Source organism: Lynx canadensis, chromosome X, assembly GCF_007474595.2.
Source record: "Lynx canadensis isolate LIC74 chromosome X, mLynCan4.pri.v2, whole genome shotgun sequence".
In the NCBI taxonomy this organism is placed as follows: domain Eukaryota; kingdom Metazoa; phylum Chordata; class Mammalia; order Carnivora; family Felidae; genus Lynx; species Lynx canadensis.
In genome coordinates this window covers 9,358,227-9,379,519 of record NC_044321.2, presented here as the reverse complement: position 1 = coordinate 9,379,519, position 21,293 = coordinate 9,358,227, and the positions used below count along the sequence as shown (strand labels likewise).

The 21,293-nt window shown below is 49.9% G+C and overlaps 1 long non-coding RNA gene across 1 annotated transcript; it reads left to right on the top strand.

The window, feature by feature from the left end:
- Positions 1 to 17,392: 17,392 nt before the first annotated feature.
- Positions 17,393 to 19,446, top strand: LOC115507081. Its single transcript, XR_003966553.1, has 3 exons — positions 17,393 to 17,598; positions 18,094 to 18,322; positions 18,619 to 19,446. It is a non-coding gene; the product is annotated as an uncharacterized LOC115507081 (long non-coding RNA).
- The last annotated feature ends 1,847 nt before the right edge of the window (positions 19,447 to 21,293 follow it).

The following is a 21,293-nucleotide window of genomic DNA, read 5'->3' as shown; positions in this document are numbered from 1 at the left end:
GCAAGCCGGTCGCTTCACACAGGACCTGCCCCTTCCCCGGCTCCCTGAATCGGTCCCTTGTCATCCCCTGGATGTAAAAAGTGTCTTTCCGTTGAAGGACCCAGAAAGGCATTTAGATGACTGAATGAAGCTCTCTGAAAAATGGAAATCAGAAGCTAAGGAGAAAAACCACTTCTTTGAGAAGAGTCGAGTAGTGGCATGGAGACAGGTGACAGGACCACCAGACAGAAGTTTCATGGGCTGTAGGTGCTTCTCCCTTCAAAGAGCCCTTCCTCTACCAAAATATATATGTATATATTCAAAGTTAGATTTTAGGACTATGTTGCTTTGATGGGGAGTACAGTCTGGGCTGGATCATATTAGTTTTCTCCCTTCCGATTTTTCGAAGAAATCGAAATCATTTCATGGGTCCTTAGTTCGGTACCTAATGGAGAAGTCACTGCTGGGCATATTTGTTATCAGATGTTACTAAAAGCACAAGAAGTTCTTTAAAAAAAAAAAAAAACCTCATCGTGGAAAACATTTCCTGTCTTAAACTGTTTATCCCTCTTTTTAAAGAAAGACGTAACTAATTTCTGCCAACAAGAAATGCGGATGTATTGGAATTATGTTTATCCATATAATATAATATTTGGTGGCGTTCCTAGATTCCGATATAAGGATGAAAAATAACCTTGTAATATTTCAAGATGCGTGATTAATCTTAGGGGGAAATCAGCCTTCTGATTTGGCTGTTCTTTTTGTTTTTCTCGCTTTACAATTGACAAAAATTACATATATTTAATATGCCACATCTTGTTTTTGGGGTCTATTGACATTGGTAAATGATTGCTACGGTCAAGCTAATTAACACGTCCATCACCTCGCCTAATGACCATTGTTCTTGTTCTGTTTCCTACTGAGGACACTTAGGATCCACACGGCAAATTATAAGTATACAATACAGTATTTTTGACTCCAGTCCCCATGCCATACCTTACATCCCCAGAACGTACTCATCCTACAGACCTGAAACCTTGTACGTGTTGCTCAACATCTCCCCATTTCCCCCCACAGCCCCAGGCAGCCACTCTGTTTTCTGCTTCAATGAGTGCCACTCCTGCAGATTCCGCACAGAAGTGATTTCATGTAGCATTTGTCTGTGTCTGGTTTATCTCATGTAGCATAATGTCTTCCAGGTTCATCCATGTTGTCCCAAATGGAGCAGGGTTTGCTCTTTTTTTTTTTTAAGACTGAATCATATTCCTGTGTGTGTGTGTGTGTGTGTGTGTGTGTGTGTTAGTGGTACAACGAATGTGGGGGTACACATAAGTCTTTGAGATCCTGATTTCATTTCCTTTGGACACAGATCCCCCCAAGTGGGATCACTGGATCATAGGGTAGCTCTATTTTTTAATTTTTTGAGCAATCCCCATAGAGTCATCCATGATGGCTGTACCAATCTACATTCCCACCAATAGTGCACAAGGGTCCCTGAGAAAATAAACGGGGGTGGGGGGGGGAGGGCGCCTGGGTGGCTCAGTCAGTTAAACATCCGACTTTGGCTCAGGTCGTGATCTCAACGGTTCCTGAGTTGGAGCCCAGCATCCGGCTCTGTGCTGACAGCTCAGGGCCTGGAGCCTGCTTCGGATTCTGTGTCTCCCTCTCTCTCTGCCCCTCTCCTGCTCGTGCTCTCACACGCTCGCTCTCTCTCTCTCTCTCAAAAATAACTAAACACTAAAAAAAAAAAAATTAAAAAGGAAAAGAAAGAAATAGTGAAATGTCTATTTGTGCCCTGACAATGAAACGAAAGCCAGCTATCGCCTCTTTGGCTACTACTAGAGAAGGCATCAATCTCAAGCAAAATCTCTCTAGATTTTCTGTTCTGCAAATCAATTGAACGTGTTGCTTCGTATCCCGATTTATTTGGACGAGCCTTGTGGTTCGCCCAGCTGGCATGTGTGGGCATAAACCTTAGGCCAGGAACTGTGCTAGGTCTGGCTGTACCACGGTAAGTACGTAGCTTCTATTTTAATGGTGACATTCGACACTGTGGAAATTGACCTATCATAGATTATTCAGGAGCTGCTGTCCGCACAGTCACTGCAATTGTGCGGGACAACACGGTTAAACCGTGGCTCTGAGAAGGCAAAAGTGATTGCTACTTTGCCTTACAAGGCATTTTACGCTTCCTGGTGGGGTGGAGGAGGGTGGGATTCCGAGGCAAGTTCATCCGTGTGCCTTGCTAAGTAATGATTACGTTTGGATGACACCTCAGCTTCTCTCAAGAGCGAGGAAGGTAACGCATGTTTTAGGCCCAAGTGTCTCCAAGGGGTTTTGTGAAACACGGGAGACTATTCAGTTTCTATAAAAACAACATGGGTCCATTCAGGATCTGAGGCAGACTGCTGTCTTTAACATGAGACTAGGAGCTCGAGCCCTTTATTGGATGCATGACCTTCTGTGAGGAGCTTAGTTTCTGATTTAGAATCTCTCTCAGGATTGTCCCCGGAAGCAGACGGCCCGCATGTCAACGGCCCCGGGCCAGAGGGGACACTCATCAGACGTCCGCCTCCTCACTCATTGCAGACAACCCCACCCGCATCATCAACAGTTGTCTCTGATGCACTTTGGAATCAACTGCCATGCAGGTGTCTGATTCACCGGGAGGGCGGGGGCACAGCCTGTGGTGGGGGCGGGGGGGGGTGGGGGTGGGAGGTGGCTACAAAGAAATTACTTTGACTAAGAAGCCCGAGCTAAGCTGACGGTTGCCACAGACGGTGGGGAGGGGGAGGGGGCCTCAGTCTCAGCCCTGTTGACATTTAGGGACAGATAATTCTGGGGGGGGGTGGGGGGGGCTGACCTGTGCACTGTGGCGTGTTTAGCGGTCTCCCTGACCGCTACCCACTGGAGGCCCCCACCCCCAAGTGTGACAACTGAAGCAGCCTCCAGACCCTGCCAGATGTCCCCTGGAGGCCGAGACGGGCCCCAGTCGAGAACCGGTGACTTAGATGATCGGCGTCTGCCCCCGAGACCTGCCAGATCGTCCTGAGAACCAAATGAAAGAGAGTACGGGAAAGTGAAACCACCCGGTAGAGCCTGCAGCCCCAGGGGCTCCGGGTGCCGCCTGCACGGGCCCATCCCTGGGGAGAGGCCCACATCCTGAGGCCCAGGCCGCCTCCCGCTGCAGCCCCCCAGGAACCCGGCGGGTGAGGACGCAGGCAGCCGTGTGCTGTGGGGCTCCCCGAGGGGTTCTGGGCCACAGCAGCGTGGGGAACTCCGCTCTGAGCAGATGTGGCATTGACTCACGTGCGGACAAAGGCAGCATTTGCACACGGCCACCGAGGGCCGGCTATGGTGGTCCGTGCTGGGCGGGGGGGGGGGGGGGGGGGGCGGGGAGGGGAGACCCGCCAAGATCCTGTTCTTGCCCTCCAGGGACTTCCGATCTAGTTGGAAAGACTCCAGGACAGGCCACTGAGAAGAGCCCTCCTCGAGTTTGCACAGAGGAGAGGAAGGGGGGACACTTTCGAAGCAGATAAACGCTTTCGTGGAGCCTGATGATGCCAGAGCCCGAGTTCGGGCAAAAAAGGTGGCCAAGAGTCTAAAAATTGGAGAAAAGGCTGACACGTAAGGCAACACAAAACAGTGAAACAGCTAGAGGATATTGGGTAGCGGAAACCCCCATCCCTGCACCACCAGCCCGGTCAGCTCAGTCGGCAACGTCCGCTGGGCCGGCAGAGCCGAAATGGCTCCTTCAGGCTACAGGGTGGGGAGGCTCCCAAGTCTTTAGACCAAAAGCGACATCTTAGACTTCTAGACGCTTTCACACTGAGTGCTAGGTTTGTTTTTCTGACATTTTATGAAAAATTGCAAATATAGGGGCAAATATAGGGGTGGCTCAGTCGGTTAAGCGTCCGACTTGGGCTCAGGTGGAGATCTCACGGTTGTGGGTTCGGGCCCTTCATCGGGCTCTGTGCTGACAGATTGGAGCCTGCTTCGGATTCTGTCTCCCCCTCTCTCTCTCTGCCCCTCCCCTGCTCGTGCTCTGTCTCTGTCTCTCAAAAAATAAAATAAAAGACGTTAAAAAAATAAATCAGTCCGACATCTGTTGACAAGCATTTTGGTTATTTGTTAGTCAGGTCACATAACTGAGTGGAGCGCGGGTTGGGGGTGGGAGGAGTCAGGCCTCCAGTTGTTAGAAACCGAGTCTCTAAATTACTATACTTATCCTAATAACTCTTGAGAAATAGCCTTTGAATTTGCTTAAACATTTCCTGTGGTCTTCGCAGATAACCTCTAGTGGGGGAAAAAAAAAATTGAAGTGTCCATATTGGCCCTCAACGCTTTGGTTAGTTAACAAAACCCATGTGAAAAATGTCTTGGGGCTTCCTCAGCCCAGAGGCGCCTCAAATAGACTTCCTCACTTCACCGAGGCCCAGAGATTTGCGTACTGAGTTGTTTCTTTTTGAGAGACATCTCACAAACACCGCAGCTGGGAAAAGGGGCAAACCGCCCCGTCTGAGAGCGTACAAGAATTTCTTCAGGGTTTTGTGACTTGAACGCTCGGTGTTCTTAAAAGAACGCTTGGAGCCCGTGGAACACCGTAGAATCCTCTTCGGTTCATTTCCAGATGGTCGTGCCTGACAAGGAGCAGTTCTGGGACCCTCATTTGTGCACACCTGCCATCTCATCCTGCTTTGTGAGGGAGAACGTGTCCTTGATTTGGCATTCTTTTAAAGAAAATCGAGATAGCATTGAATTCTTAGCCGAAGATCACTAGCTGGTGTGTGTGTGTGTGTGTGTGTGTGTGTGTGCGCGCGCGCGTGCGTGTCTGATTACGGGGTTTGCAAGTTGTATGGATCCAGAGTTTGAAACAGAGGGAACCCTGAGGCAATTCTGGTTCAAAGTTACCCAAGATGTCTCATTGGCTAATTAGGGTGCCCAGTGGGCGGTGGGGAAATGAGGAGAGCTGGTGGTGTTTAGTGTCAGGACTCGGGGATTCCCCGCGGGCTACTGAGGCCTCTTGGGTAAGAAGGCGTGCTGACTTCAAGGGCAAAGATGGCTGCCAAGCCAGCCGTGCCCTGTGGGTGGAGCCGCCGCTGTGCCTAAGGCAGGAGCCCATGTTGGGGCGGAGAGAGTTGTCTGGGACGAGCCAGTAGGGCGGTCAGAGGGGTAGGGACCCGGAGGGGACGATGAGGAAGCAGGCCCAGGCGCACCACACAGAGGTGGAGAAAGAGCCAGAGACACCATCGTCCCTGATCTCTGAGGCCGGGGACCCTCACATCCCCCAGCCCACCATTTTAGGCAGACACTGGGCCCAGTGGAGTAGGAAAGTCCCGGATAGAGTCAAATCCATCGTCAGCATTTCTAGTCTAAAGAGGGGAAAAGGCTTTGCGGGAATTTTCCAGCAGAGGAGACAGGCCTAAGTCTGTAGCTAAGGGGCCGCGTGTGGGTTGTTCCTTTCTGCCCGACTGAAGACACAGGGTACCACTGGCGGTCAGAGGCTTGTGGCCCTGGGGTCCATCTGGAAAGCAGGAGAGGAAAGGCATGGGCGAGGGGTCAGCACCGGTGGGGGGCTCCTGCAGTGAAAGAGCAGGTGACGACCAGGTATGAAGGAGACCGGTAATAACAGAGTGCGCTCTGGATGGCCTTGATTGCGGCTGCCTGATCTTTGTTCCTTCCTGACGTCATGCAGGTCACACGAGGGTGAACTCAGTGTCAGGGGGAAGCAAGCCTGAGTCGCCGAACGACACAGAGCACGTCTCCCAGAACATTCGGCCCTGCTCCAATCCCCTGCGAGCCATTTGCCGAGCAAGCCTTCAACTTGGTAGGTTCACTAGAGCATCGTGTAATGCTCTGTGGGAGTGAATGAAGCAGGACAGGACCCAATTAAATGCCCCGAGCCTGTGGCAGGCCCTCCTCCCTGGTCCTCAAGCCCCACGAAGGCTTGTGAACCATTTCTTTTTTTTTTTTTTTTTATGTTTATTTATTTTGAGAGAGAGAGTGCACACATGCCCCCACAAGTGGGGGAGGGGCAGAGAGAGAGGGCGAGAGAGGGAGAGAGAGGGAATCCCAAGCAGGAGCCACAGCACAGAGCCCGAGGCAGGGCTCGAACCCATGAACTGCGAGATCAGGCCCTGAGCTGAGATTATGACCTGAGCTGAAATCAAGAGCCAGATGCTTAACCACCTGAGCCATCCAGGTGAATCATTTCTAAAAGAAAAGAATTTCTAAAAGAGAAATTAAGATATCTTTAAAGACATCTGAAAGCAACCGGTCCCCAAACCGGGTGTTCTTTTCACTCAACCTATCGTCATGGTGAACCTTCTTTGCCTTCATAACACCTTGACCCCTATTTTAGTGGACTTGAACATCCAGAAATTGTTGCCTAGGACATTCCTGGAACCCATCTTAATCCTGTGTAAAGAAAGCCATCTAGCGTGCCAAAGCACCCTACAGAGAAAACTGGAGGTGAGAAAGGGGGAAGAGGCAGAAATGGGAGGAATCTAATGAACAGCGCTCGGAAGGGACTGGATAGCTACTGAATGGCCATAATGAAACACTCAGGAAATTTCAAGAAGAGAAGATCGGAAGCTGCCGAAGACATTCATTCAGCAATGTCAGGGCAGGCTGAGAGTGGAACACAGTTCAAAGCACTGGGGAGTAAAAAGATTCAGCCCGTGGAATGCCAAGACTGATATTTGATATAGACCAAACTGTAGAAAGGATCAAGCCTAATTGGTCCTGACCAGCAACCAGATGCTCTCCTAGGAGACGTCGGAAATCTTGAATTAATATCATTTTAACCACAGGAGCAAAATTCATCAAGCATAGTCCTAATGGGCAAAACAAAATATCATGTTGACCTTTTTCTTAAGGAATATTATCAGAGAACATTTTCAGTTGCCGTTCAGTGTTAAAAAGCTTTATCGTCTCTATCTGTTCTTGTCTTGTTTCCTAATTCCTCGCACACGCATGGTTTGTATGTCCTGTGTATGTGTTTGCTACGGACCTTAAGGAAGAGACCACGATTCCTTCTATTGGCCTCTTGTTTGCGAAATGGTTTGCAGTAACACGTCCTTCAGGTGAGAAAACCAGCTATGATTGGTTTCAGACCTCTTGGTCCCACCTGATTTCCGCCTGTGCCGGTTTTCCAAATTACTGGGGTTATCTATTGCCTTTATAAATTAAGATGCTTCCCCCGCCACCCCGCTGCAGGTTCAATTGATTGGGCCCGATTGGTCTTGCTCTGCATTTCACTGGAGGGCCCTGTCTTTTCTTTGGCTCACCTACTGCCGCCCTTCCTTCTCTGCAGATCACCGAGGGAGCCAAGTTTCCTTTGAATGTCATGAAGGCCTCGTAATTAGCCAGGAAGCCAAAGAGCATACCAACAGTCCCTTTCCCATCACCGCGCGGCCCTGTTTTGTTTTTCCGTCCCGAACCTCAAGCAGGAACTGGCGCAGTTCTAAAGGCCCCTCTACACCAAGAGTGATTAATTTCACCGGGAAGTGAAATTTGCACGGCCCTATTAGAAGCTCTGGATGGGTCGGCGCACCTTTTTTTTTTTTTTTTTTTTAAGTCGGCTTGTGAGATACAACTTAACGTCCCGCAAAACTCGCCAAGGCCTGGTATTTGGAATTGCGCTTTCCTACCATCCGTGGGGGAAACCGCACCCTGTTCGGGGTCAGGAGACGTGCGTGGATCCCGTTCGCATCCCCCCAGCGCCCCCAGCCACCACTGTCACCCAGTGGCTCTGAACGCAAGGCTCGAACTAGGTTGGCGGTAAGGCCCGCGCTGAGCTTTGAGTCAGTAGTTTTGTTCTCAGTGGCTCTAAAGCAAAACAAAACCCGAAACTTCGTCTTCCCCAAAGCCTCTTAAGACCCTGACGAGTGTAGTTCGCCGCCGAAAGGACCAAGTTTCTGCAGCACAAAGTTTTATTTTTACAGTTGCCCCGGCGAGAATTGCCAAGCCATGTCAGAGCAGACAGGTCCCACCCCCCGCCCCTGCTTTTCATCTAACCCGCAGCCCACTCCCCTGCCTCGGTCACCCCAACCCTCCAGGCAGCACAGGCAGTGGGAACAGGAAATGAAGTTTCTCAGAAAGTTCAGGCTGCCTTGGCCGGGCGCCAGGTGTCACCGGTGTGAAAGCGCCGAAGTCAGGCCCAGAGGGTTCTCTTCCTCCGGCTACACAGAAACCCTCTCACGCTCCTCCCTCAAACCTACCTAAGCTTAAATGCAAAACCATTTGTGCGGCTGGGGAAGCGTCCGACATTCTTCGGTTACGGACTTGGGGGCCCTGCTTCCTCAGCGTTTGAGCAAGACATCTCGGCTGGGCTCAACTGGCAGTCGGCTCTGCCTCGTTCCCTCCCCGCCCCACGCCAAACAGCTGAGGGCTTGGAATCCGCCACGCACACACGTTCCTGGGCCCAGGTTTCTCTCTGGACCCGAAAGGAGACACGGGCCACCATCACGGGACAAGCTTGGACTTTCTGGAGGATGTTCTCCCCCCCACCCCCTCCTCATTTCCCACTCCCCGGCTTTTCTCCTCCAGGGGGGTCCCAGAAGCCCCGCACGGGACGATCGCCTCGCTGACTCCTGCCATCATCGCGGCGGCCTGGCTTGCAGTCCCCCCCGGGGGCTGATTTCCATGCAGTCTCGTGGCGCGGACACCGTGAAAAAGCACACCAGAGACCACGTCCGGTTGGATTCATGGGAGGTGGTCCGAGTCGAGCCACATCCTCAGCGTGGCATCCGATGGCCCTTTACCCTGCTCCCTTCTTTCTAAATGGCACGTCTTAGCTTCTAACGTACTACAAACTCTTTGCTCGCATCTCCTCTCCGCATCTCAACTCTTTGGCTATCTCGTCTCATTGGATTGTGAGGGATTCACGTCTGTCTTCTTTAGTACCGAATAAAGAGGTCGGCAGGCCCAGGAGGCTCTAATACTGTGGAGGCCTAGGTAAGCGAACCCAAATGCAAGCCTGCAAACGCCTCAAGGTTCGCGAGCTGAAACCCCAAAACAACCAGTCCCCGACAGCCAACTAGGCTTGAAGCGATAGCCAATCAATCATTTCCTTCCTTCGCTTCTGCCTTTTCTCTATATAATCTCTCCCTGAGCAGCACCCCCGTCCGCGACGCGCCCCGCACCACAGCCGGCCCGGCGCTGCCCCCCGCCACATCGATGTTTGCTCAAATCAACTTGCGTTTTTCATGTGCCTCAGTTTCTCTTTTAACACCAGCAAAGGCTCAATCTTGGCTGCATAGTTAAATAAGTGAATGAATAAGCTCGCACGGAATCCTCCCGAGACCTTTAAAAGCAAATCTTGAAGTAAATCGATGTGGGTATTTATGGTGAGTCAAGCAACAAAAACGTAGAATAAAGGCGGTAAGAATGTGTCAGCTGAATAATCTATCCAGGGAAGTAATCACTAAGCCTCGAAAGATAAACCACAGGGAATAGGGTCCTACCGGGGAATACAGAGAAAGGAAATATTGACAGGTGAAACACGATGGCTGTGGAGATACTTAACGCTGAGTGAAAGAGGCCAGACTCAAAAGGGGATCTATTGTATGATTTCCTTTTTATAAAAGAAGTCTATAAAATACAATCAGTAGGAACAAAGCGGGTCAGTGGTTGCCTGGCAATGAGGGTAGAGGGTGAGGGATTACAGTCGGGCGCGAGGAGACTTTTAGGGATGATGGATACGTTCATTATCTTACCAGGTGTGCATGTAAATCAACACTCACCATATCGCACATTTTTAATACATGCAGTTCACTCTATGTCAATTACTCCTCAATAAAGCCGGAACACGCGAAAGGAGTACATTTTCACGCGCCAGTCAAGAGCTAGCCTCTGAGTGCCCAACAGGCAGGTGACCATCCTGATTCTCATTTTCCTGGTCTCCACCTCATCGGAATTTCAGCATTAACCAGATAGCCACTCGATGAGCTGGTGTTACCGAGGACATCTCTGCTTGTTATGATATAGTTTGGTTTCTGTTTCAGAAGCAAAGGAACCGTAACTATGATGCAGGGACCGTTTGCTTTATGACCTACTTCTCTACCTCCATTTTGCCAGAAGAACTGCCTGGCATTTTGGTTGCTCACTCAACAAGTATTTGTTGCATGCTTTTTTTGAATCCTTTTTTTTTAAAGTTTATTTTTATTTATTTTGAGAGAGAGCGTGCGAGTGGAGGGGCAGAGAGAGAGGGGGAGAGAGAGAATCCCAAGCAGGCTCCGCGCTGCCAGGGCAGAACCCGATGTGAGGATCCCATGAACCACGAGATCGTGACCTGAGCCGAGATCAAGAGTCGGACGCTTCACCCACTGAGCCACCCAAGTGCCCCGTCTATGAATCCTTTTTCAATTTCCTCTGATCTCTTTCCAACCCTGATCCTGTCTTCCAAGCTGCTAGGCATCCACCTTCCAACTCCCGTTCTCCTCTCCATAAGCTTATCTTAAAATCTATGGAGTAGGGTTTTTCTCTTCCAACCTACAAATCGTTGCTAAAACAAAGGAATATGTCGTACGTAGGAATCACTACTTCAAGTGAGAAGGAACACAAGATATTGATCGCTGTGTGACATACCACTTTTCTGCTTGGCATCGTTTCTTGATAGGCTTCAACGTTTCTCCAGATGATGCCATCAATGGTGTCTGGGCCAGTCCCATGTGCATTTTAGTTGACTAGTTCACGTCTATGCCCTAGTCATTTCATGACCTGCTATGCCAATGAGCTGTCTTAGATACGCTTGGGTCATAGTTTCATTGCCCGCCCCCAACTCCACTTTTTAAAAACTATATGTGAGGGGCGCCTGGCGGGGCTCACTCGGTTAGGCGTCCCGACTTCGGCTCAGGTCATGATCTCACGGTTCGTGGGTTCGAGTCCCGCGTCGGGCTCTGTGCTGACAGCTCGGAGCCCCCTTCAGATTCTGTGTCTCCCTCTCTCTCTGCCCCTCCCCTGTTCACGTTCTCTGTCTCAAAAATAAATAAACATTAAAAAAATTATAAAAATTCTATGTGAAATGATAATGTGAAATCTTTCCCCGGTGAGGCCCGTTAAGGTGTAACAGTTAAGGAGAGAACACAGAGTCTCAGGTCCTAGGTTTGGGTCCTGGCCTTACAATCTTCTCAACTTCAAGAGTGCCGTTGACTCTCAGAACCTCAGTTTCTTTATCTGTAAAATGAGGCCGATGATACTGACCTGCGTTTTATTAAAACACAAGGACTTTACTGCTACCCACCCATGTTTATTCAAACAGCAAGAATGAATTGTGCCCACGCAGAGTAAAGGCAGGTCGCCGACAGTCTCCCTGGTGGTGCGAATTCCCTGTTTGCCTTCGGGAAAAATCCTGGGCTCTTAATTGCATCAGTAGTTTGGTTTGTTTTTGTTTGTTTTCTGGGTTTTGATTTCCTCTTCTTTCCACTTGGATGTGTTACTAAGCCTAAGGGGTCTTGGCTGGAAAAAGATATAAATCTCAGAGGCTGATGACTTTTACTGGTACCGATCTAATTACACAAAGAACTGCGGGGCCTGTCAGGCATTTCGTTAAGTGTGTTAAATCTAAGACAGTTGGGAAGTTGGGTAGTTTCCTTGGAAATACCCGGCTTCAGAGATTTAGGTCATGGATTTTCTGCAGCTTTCTTCCAGAGGATCAAACATGCGTCCAAGTGATTGAAGTTCTTGCGTTCGAGTCTGCTTGTGCCACTAACCACTTACTAGGAGCCTGACTAGTCCTTGCTGGCTGCAGTCCAGATGGAATTGCTTTGTAGATAAAATGGTTTTCCGTATTTATTCTTAAAATAAATCGCTGTTTCTCTTTTATGAAACGGCCTACAGAACGTGGCAAGGGTGACTCCTGTGACCTGCTGTGCTATGTGATCTGCGCACTCTTTTGTTGTTAAAAAAGAACATTCTCGAAGAGGCCGAAGTGAGGGGTGAAGCTAACCATCTCTCCTGCCAACCCAGGCTTTTCTCAATGTGACACTTAAGGGACAGAAGAGATTACCCTTTTTCCTGGTGAGCAGACCCACTCCCAGCGTCCATGGCTTCATGTCAATAAAGTTCCCTTGGGACGCCCAGGGGGGCTCAGTCCGAGAAACGTCAGACTTCGGCTCAGGTCATGATCTCAACGGTCCGTGAGTTCCAGGCCCGCGTCGGGTTCTGTGCTGACAGCTCGGAGCCTGGAGCCTGCTTCGGATTCTTTGTGTCCCTCTCTCTGTCTCTGCCCCTTCCCTGCTCACACCCTGTCTCTATCTCTATCTCTCAAAAGCAAACATTTTTAAAAAATTAAAAATAAAATAAAGTTTTCTTTACATACACACACACACATCTCTAAATTATTTTTAACATTCAACCAAATCTTCATACGAGACCACCCATCTGCGACGGGTTCTGAAAGTCTCCTTTTGCAATGGAAGGAAGTGTACCCGACTGCTTTATATTTGCACGAGCCACCAGTGGCCGTGCCATCAGAGCTCGGAGAGGCCCAGAGGAATGGGAAAGTCATTAGCTGCCTATTGAATTCAAAGGAAAACAGGCATTTCCCCCAGATGTGCAGGCCCAGGCGACAAAACAGTCATGCCCATTGTGAGACCGGAAATAGTCACAGGGTATCCTCCTGTTCGCCCCTGGGCGGGGAGAGAATGATCAGGAAGGAATGGGGAAGGACCCTCCCGGGCGCACTGAGGGGACCCGGTGCACCCCTTGAAGGCCATGCCCCCCGTTGATATTTGCGTCCGTCCCGTCGCCCGCCACCGTTCGGGGAGCCCTAGGGACCCCCGGGGCCTTGCGCATCCCTCCCCGTCCTGGTGCCGTGTGCGCACCCTCTCTTCGCGCGGGGCCCACGGGCCCATTCTTTCCCGGGGGTGCGGGCGAGGAGCTTGTTTGACACGCGTACTCCGGACTCCCCTTTTCTCTGATTTTCCGCAACTCTGACCTGTCAGGTTGTGGCGCGTCGCCAGAGAAAACAGCGCGAACGAGCCCGGGCCCACGGAGGCCCGGGAAGGACGGGGCCGCGGAATGGTGTCCCCTGGACGGCTCGGGGCTCCCTGCACACAAGAAAACAACTGGCTAAAGAGGAAAGACGTGTTCCTCCGTTAACAGCCTATTGCTGTGTTTACTTGACACAAAGTCTCTGCTGTCACTGGCTTCCCTTCCCAGTGACCGAATGGGTCCACCATGACTTCGTCGGAGAACCGGCTTCAGAGCAGGATTCGGGTCGGGGGTCTGGAGTCGGGGCGCCGAACGTGGTGCCCAAGCTCCGTGCGATCCGGGCCGAGAAGAGCGGACGCTGCCCGGCCTTACAGAAGGGCTAACGCAGAAGGGGTTGGTAGGGGACAGAAGGGACACCGCGGGGGCCAGTGCCCACGAGAGCCTGGTGAATCCTGGTCTGACCCGGAGACTGACCTCGCAGGTGGCGGGCAAGCCCCATTCCAAGGAACTTCCCATTTCAAATAAACAAGCTGCTGGGGACTGGGAGGCTTCTTTTCAAGCCACTCGTCTCTTATCTTGGCCAAAGGGCGGGCCGTGGTGGCCCCAGAGCAAAGCAAACACAGAGGGTGGACTCAGACTTTGCCCCCCCCCCCCCCCGCCCCAGCCCCCCCCCCCCCCCCCCCCCCGCACAGGCACACAGTACCCAGGGCTCCTCATTCCTCCCTTGCTACACGGTCCTCTCTGTCCAGTGGAGGCTCCCATCTGCCTCCAGCCCAAGGCCTCTTTCCCAAACTCATTAGAAGGAGGACATCTCCAAAAGGATCACGCTAGACGTACTATTATATTTTCATTACGAATCCTCAGATCGCTTCACTTCCCTGCTTCGATCCTTCCATTGGCTGTCCGCGCTGTGAAAGTCAGATGGCAACAGTATGAGGCCCGTGGGCTGCTTTCTCGCACCCTGTGACACCCCAGCAGACAGCATAGATCTCCTCTCTCCCCCTGCAACACAGAGGGCGGCCTCCCGCCCTCCTCCTGCCCCACCCCCTCTGCCCACCCAGGGCCTTTGCCCTTGCTGCCTCCCAGCCTAGGACGTCTTGTCTTTCTGATTCTCTCATGGCTGGCTCAACCCCAGCCCCCTCTATCTAGGAGTCCTGGATACACGCAGATACACGCTCAACACAGAATAGCAGGGTCTCTCCCAAATTCCTCGAGCATCCTTGAAGCGTCTTAATTCATACGTGAGTCCCTAACGGATGCTTGACCCACATGCTCAGTAAATACTTGTTGGAGGTCTATAAATCAACTAATGGATGCAAGGGGCTTATTAGCACAGCAGATGGCCTATTTTTATAGAGGGTTTTGCTAGGAGTCGGCGAACATTTTCTGTGAAGGACTAGACAGTGAATATTTAAAGGTTTGCGGGAGGTAAGGTCTCTGTTGCAACCACTCAACTCGGCTGCTGTCGCAGGAAAGCAGCCACAGGCAGTGTGTAAATGAACGAGCAGGCTGTGTGCCAAGAAAATTTCATCTACAAAAATAGGTGGTGGGTTGGATTGGGCACGTACCTAAGCTCTTTACATATATTGCTTTGTTTGACCCTAAAATGCCTTAAAGTAGATATAATCATTTCCTTCTTGCAGAGGAAAACATGGAGACTCAGAGGGGTTGAGTAACTTGCTTCAAGTGGTAAAGCTGACCATTCCGCGCTACAGCCTATATGAAAAGACCCAAGGAATCATCTAGAAGGAGGTGCTTGTCAACTGGAGAAAGTTGAGGCATCAGAGGTGATCAGCCAAGTGCTTTCTGAAGAACACTCAGGATCAGCAAGAAAGAAAGCTTAAAATGAAAGGTGAAGTGGTTTGTCTCTTTGTTCTTTGGAGATGTGGAACATTCGAGTGATATGAAAGAAAGAAAAAAAATATGTCCGCCAAGATGGAGATTTGGAGAAAATCCCTGGGCTCTTGCCTGGCACAAAATGCTAAAATGTCCTGAGCTGTCTCTGCCTGGAAGTCTGGAAGGGGGGCTGGGTGTTCGGGGAAAGGTGGTGGCCTTCGCATCTCCTCAGTGATGACCCTTCATTAACAAGAAAAGGGACCCGTTCAGGTCCCTGCTTGGGCCCCAAGAAAGTGACTTAATTTGACCTTGAAGAGATTTCCTGCCTCCCAACTCTTTTCTGCCTTTGTTTTAGTATCCTGTAAAAAGGATAAAACATAAAAATAAAAAACATTGGGGCGCCTGGGGGGCTCAGTGGGTTAAGTGTCTGACTTCGGCTCAGCTCATGATTTCATGGTTCGTGAGTTCGAGCTCGCGTCTGGCTCTGTGCTGACAGCTTGGAGGCTTGAGCCTGCTTCAGATTCTCTGTCTCTCTCTCTCTCTCTCTCTCTCTCTCTCTCTCTCTCTCTGCCCCTCCCCCTCTCGCACTCTGTGTCTCTCTCTCTCTCTCAAAAATAAACATTTTAAAAAATTAAAGGATTAAAAAAATAAAAATAAACAAAAACCATAAAAAGGCTCTTAAGCTTAAAGCATGAGGCATCAAGAAGCTAAGCCAAATTTAGATACGTATATTCAATCGGGTAGAACTTGAGACTTGTCTCCTCCGGAACACAGAAATAAACAAGCTACTTGACCTTTCTGTGCTTCAGTTTCCTCTCTGTGAAACGGACACGGTGCTATTTAAACCTCACAGGGCATTTACGAGGCCTAAACACAGTCTATAATACTAGATGTCATTCTTACGAGAGACAAAGTGCCACTCATTAGGATCAGCTGGAAAGAGGAACTGCAAACATGGTCAGAGCTTCAGTGGACCTTTGATCCCAACCCCTCACCTTAAAAATAAGGAAACTGGGGCCAGAACGTGTTGGTGACACACAGCGTTTAGATGCGAAACTGGACTGTCTTTACAGACCGAAGCTTTGGGGATGTTTTTTTTTTTTTTTACTTTTTTTAATGTTTATTTGAGAGAGAGACAGAGAGACAGAGAGTGAATGGGGGAGGGGCAGAGAGAGAGAGACACACACACAGAATCTGAAGCGGGCTCCAGGTTCTAAGCTGTCAACACAGAGCCCAACGCAGGGCTCGAATTCACGAGCCGTGAGATCATGACCTCAGCCGAAGTCGGACACTTAACCAACTGAGCCACCCAGGCGCCCCTTGATTTAGTAACATAAAAGGTATGCTTTATATAGATACATAACTTTTTTTTTTTTAAGTCTACTTATTTGAGAGACAGAGAGAGAGAATTTGGAATATGAGCAGGGGAGAGGCAGAAAGAGAGAATCCCAAGAAGGCCCCACACCATCAGTACAAAGCCCTACATGAGGCTTGAACTCATAAACCATGAGACCATGACCTGAGCCGAAACCATGAGTCAGATGCCACCCAGGCGCCCCTATATAACTTTTTACGAACACTTTCTCTGCACATCTTTTCAGTAAAATGACACATACTTTTGCATGAAAAGGTGTTTGTGTTTCAGGGTTTGGGAGTTTCTAGCACAGCATTCCAGCATGTCCCTAGACCCAGATGGATGGATTAAAAATGGTCCCTTGGAAACCGATTATTGTCTTGTCCCATCCAACTGATGACCACTGTGTGATCAGAAGTGTGTACGGGTTTTTTTTTCTGAAGATCCGTGCCCCCCCCCCCGGCCCACCGCCTCACTATATTAAATGAAGACCGATCAAACTTTGGAAATGAGCAATTCTACTCCTGGAAATGTGTCTTAAAGAATTTCTTGCGTAAGTGCGCGTGATCCCACACGAGGACGCTCACTGTCGCATTGGACACTTTCCATAATATTCGGATACTTTTAGACACCTCGTGTTAAACAGATGCTTAATATCCCAGTTTGTTCCACCACAATTCATCTGGCTAATGTCCTTTACTTGGGCTTTCAGGTTATTTCAAACTTTCTCCTACTACACTCAGAGACCGTACAAATGCTTGTGGGGAATCTTTGCGCAGAATCGCCTCTCTGAAGAGAGAAACGTGGGGAGGAGTTGTGTGTCTTATGCTAGAACACACACAACATCATGCAGAGAATTAAAGGGCCAGCACATTTAGGGAGTTAATTAAAACCCACTGCACACTGCATGGTGTCTTCTGATAAGAGGGAGGGGAGCCCCGGGGCATTGAAAGCCTCTGCTCAAGAAGAAAGGAATTATCCCAGGATTGGCTGGGAGTCATTCTAGCTACTGATCTGTCACGGGCTCATTCGGTGGTGATTTATGGAGAGAAAAATGCGCCCCAGCTCTGATTTTTAAAGTACCCGGGGATAAGCATATCTGGAGAGTTTACTGCACAGGAAAACCTTATCTCCTCTTACAGAGAAAGGAACCATCACGGGGGCGGGGGCGATCAGCTTGCGGAGTTCGTCACCCAGCCTCCCAGCTTAGAGGCTCTAATGAGACAAATGAAAGTGACGATGACACATAAAATCGAACCTTTCTTGGCCGCAGAGTTGTGAACGTGAATTACATCCGTACATAGACCTGGCTAATGGCGTGGCTGGGAAGTAAACCTCATAGAGCTAAATACGTGTACAATTCCTTTTAGAACAGAAGGCTCAGCTGTCATCAGTGATGTTCAAGCGCGAGTTACTTTTAGGGGAAAGCCAGAAACAGGTGGATTATTTTGGCCTACACCATATCAAGTGCTTCCTCGCTGAGCCACAGAGAGGTACGCCAGTCCAGACAGTCTGGGGGAGAGGGGGAGAGAGTGGAAATTGTCAAAATGATTCTTGGCCAGGTGGGCTAGGTGGATGGGTCAGATTTATCAAACCGATGCATCAATTCACTCATTGGGGAGCGATTTCTCCGCACCAGTTCAGAGGCAAAACAGAATAACAGAAAGGACTTGTAAGCTCAGTGTCTATTCCGTCAGCCGTAAAAATAACAAACATTTAAATAGAATCTATGTTGTACCACAGTTTTTAGCAGAAAGGAATTACAGCTGGCGGCTTTAAGATAGTGAGTTTCTCCTTCCTTTTCGCTTTTTGTTTGGTTGTCATGGGAGTGTGTGTTTGTGGGGAAATTCCAAGTGTACTCACTACAAGGAGCGGTCTCTGATTTCGTACACCAATTTTCTTCCAAGTAGCAGTAGCAGGACAGGGGGGTGGGGGTGGGGGGGGGCTACTGAAGGCGAGTTAAGCGAAAGTACATTTCTTAAAACCAGATTCAATCAGAAAGAACCTTGTTGGAGATGGGTTCAAGGCCCCGTGGAAGACATCAGGCGGAACATTTAATTTCGTTCAAACGAGCCTCATAATTTGAAAGTCCGCCTCAAGCCTATCATTCTGGAAAGCGTGCAGCGAATGACTTCCTGACACGCCCAGGGAGGCAGGAGAGAGATGAAAACATGTGTGAAAGCTGTCATCCAGTTGTCCAAGATGCCTCAGAGAGCAGTGAGTAATTCAGAAAACGAAGCGTGCTTCCCGGGCATGGGCCAGGGAGGCCCGCCCATACCGCTGGGGAGTCCGGGCAGCATGGTGGGGAAGCACATGGCCGTCGAGTCAGAGAGCCTCGCTCGATTCCGACAAGGTTACTCAATCTTTCTGGATCCCCATTTCTTCATTAAAATGGAGGCCACAGCTTCTGGCCTTGACAATGGCCGGGAGGATTGTGGGAAATGGCGGGCGTCAGTCAGCTGCTCAGCAAGAGGGACCTAGTTTGTTCTGCTCAACCTCTGTGTCCCTTCCAGGTCCGGTTCCCAGCAGCCCCCGAACGGCTTGGGTCCTGCGCGCGTAGAACCGAAAGCTCTCCCCAGTGTTGACAACGCAGAATTGGGGGGCGGGGGGCAGGTTGCTGCTCAGAACGTGACCGTGAGCCATCCCCGTCCACCGTCCCCAGACCAGAGCACTGGTCGGCATGGTGGACGTTGTCATCGTGATTACGTGGCGTAGTAGGCTGGCTGGTGAAATAAAAAATAATCAGTTCTCTCTGTTCTATGTTTTATAATGCACTACCATACATATGGCTTCGTGTCAGGTTCTGTGGAATACAGAACAACGTGGAATACAGCGGAAGGTGGACCAAAGCCAAATTACACAATAAAAATGCGGATGACTCGGGCCCCGAAGCGGAACAGGAAGGACTAACAGACTGATGGCAAGGAACGGCCCTTACTATCTGCTAGGGTTTTAACATGGCATTGTAAGGATTCACCTGACCGGTTCTGTTTATTTTCTATTATTATTTTTAAGTGTTTCTTTATTTATTTTGAGGGGGAGCGAGAGATGGCGTGAGGCGCGGGAGGCACAAAGAGAGGGAGCGAGAATCCCAGGCCGGCCCCGCGCTATAGGCACGGAGCCCCGCGAGGGGCTCGAGCTCAGGAACCAAACCGTGAGATCACGACCTGAGTCGGAATCAAGAGTCGGACGCTTAACTGACCGAGCCACCCGGGCACCCCCTTTTTATTTGTTAACCTCGCGAAAGATACTGTTATTACCACAGTCATAATGGCAAGAACAACACCTGAAGGCATTCGGTGCCCCCGTGTGCCAGGCACTGTACAGGGTGCGTCTCACCCATGACCTCATTAACGCTCTCAACAACCCCTTGAGACTGGCCTTATCGTTTCCATTTTAGAGATGAGGAAACTGAGGCTTGGAGACGTGCACTCACTTAACTCCACACGGCCAGGAAGCAGGATCCCTGCTGTTGGAACTCAAATCTGACACCAAGTCGGACTCCCCCTCCCTCCCCCACCTACCACACGGCACCAAGAAAAAAGGAGCTGCTTAGGAGGTGGGAACTGATAGGTGTTTGCCATGTAATCCGACCTTCTCTAAGGTTACGGGAGGAAATATTTGTGCACAGAGGTGGGAAGCGGGGCTTGACTTAGGCAGCGGGAGGGAGGCATCCCCAAGAGGCTTGACCATGGTTTTCCGCCTGGCAATGCTGAAGACCGTAGATCAGTATTTCCATAGTGCCTAGAATACGCGAATGACCCGGGCAAGAGTGATATTTCATTTTACCATAAGCTTGCGTCCAAAGACCCAAAAGTTTAAATCCGGGCTGTGAAAGGCCGTGATACTATGCAATTAGTTGAAGCGCTAAGCTGAAACTGTCCCACATTCCTTTGCAAAAGGAATTCAGCAGCCACGTTCCCTGGAGAATACGGAAGAGGCAGTATGGTGTCATTTGTTGGCCTCCAAAGCCTGCCCCAAACTCTGCAACCCACCAAACCTGACATTAAAGGGAACAAAGCAGCCCTGTTTTGCCCTTGCCTTTTTTTTTTTTTTTTTTTTTTTTTTTTACTTCCTCATATACTGCGTCTCTGCATGAAAACTGAGCCTATGGTATCACTTCCAGTGTGGTCAGTGTGGGGAATGCTAAGGACAGGGCTTTGAGATGGAACCAGAGTCTTGGGGGGGAAGTCCAGAACGTCACGTACTGCGATGAAAACAGCCAGAGTTCACAATGGGAGGGGGGCACGCTTGAGATCTGTACCCCAACCCCAGACCCTGCAGTGGAGGGAAACAGCCCGCCTTTCATAGACGTTTGCGCTGGAAGGTGAAAAGCCACCTGATCACTGAATCGATACGAATGTCAATAAACATTTATGCCAGAGATTCTCGACAGCATCAGGGATCCGTGATTTGGATTGAGAGATCTCTTTGGGAATACAGAGCTTACCTCGGATCCCTGCCTTGGAGCCCGTAGAATCAAATGGAGGATCAGAAACCAAACCCCAAAGGTTAAGCGACGACAGAGGAAAGAATACAGTCGCACAAACTTTCATTTGCTAGAAGAGTGGTGTCCCCAGTATTTAGTAGGGCTCAGTGGTAAGTGAGTTGAAAACCTGGACTTCAGTCCATGTTTTCCAAGCGCAGAGTTGAATAAGATTGTCAAACCGTGCAACTTTTCTGGTCCAGATTTTTCAATTTGTAACATAGGCAAGGTATCTAAAGTCCCTTCAAATAATTAAAAAAAAAAAAAAAAACCCAAAACCCCAAAAAACAAAAAACCTGTGACTTTTAGTTGTGTGAGCTCACAGGAAGAAGGAAGGTTTCGCAGAGAAACAGAAGAACTCTCAGTAGAATGGATGGGCAGAAGGGCAGATATGAGCTGGGGAAACGTAGGGGTCCAGGGAAAGAGACGGGCAAGTTCTCGGGGCCAGTGGGGCCGATGCAGAAGCTTCCGGAAGGCTTGTCATGGGGAAGCAGGCTGGAAAAGCAGCTGGCCGGACGAGATGGAAAGCCCTGAATGCTGGGTACAAATGACACCACGTGTTGGTGGGGGCCGGTTCCCGGGCCTGTGGGCCTTCCTCCCCTGGAGTGACTCTCCCGGTTCTGCACCTCTGTTGCCAACAGATGTGAAAAATCTAGATTTTTGAGCATTCAGCCAAAAAGCTATGGGGGGGGGGGGTGGTCT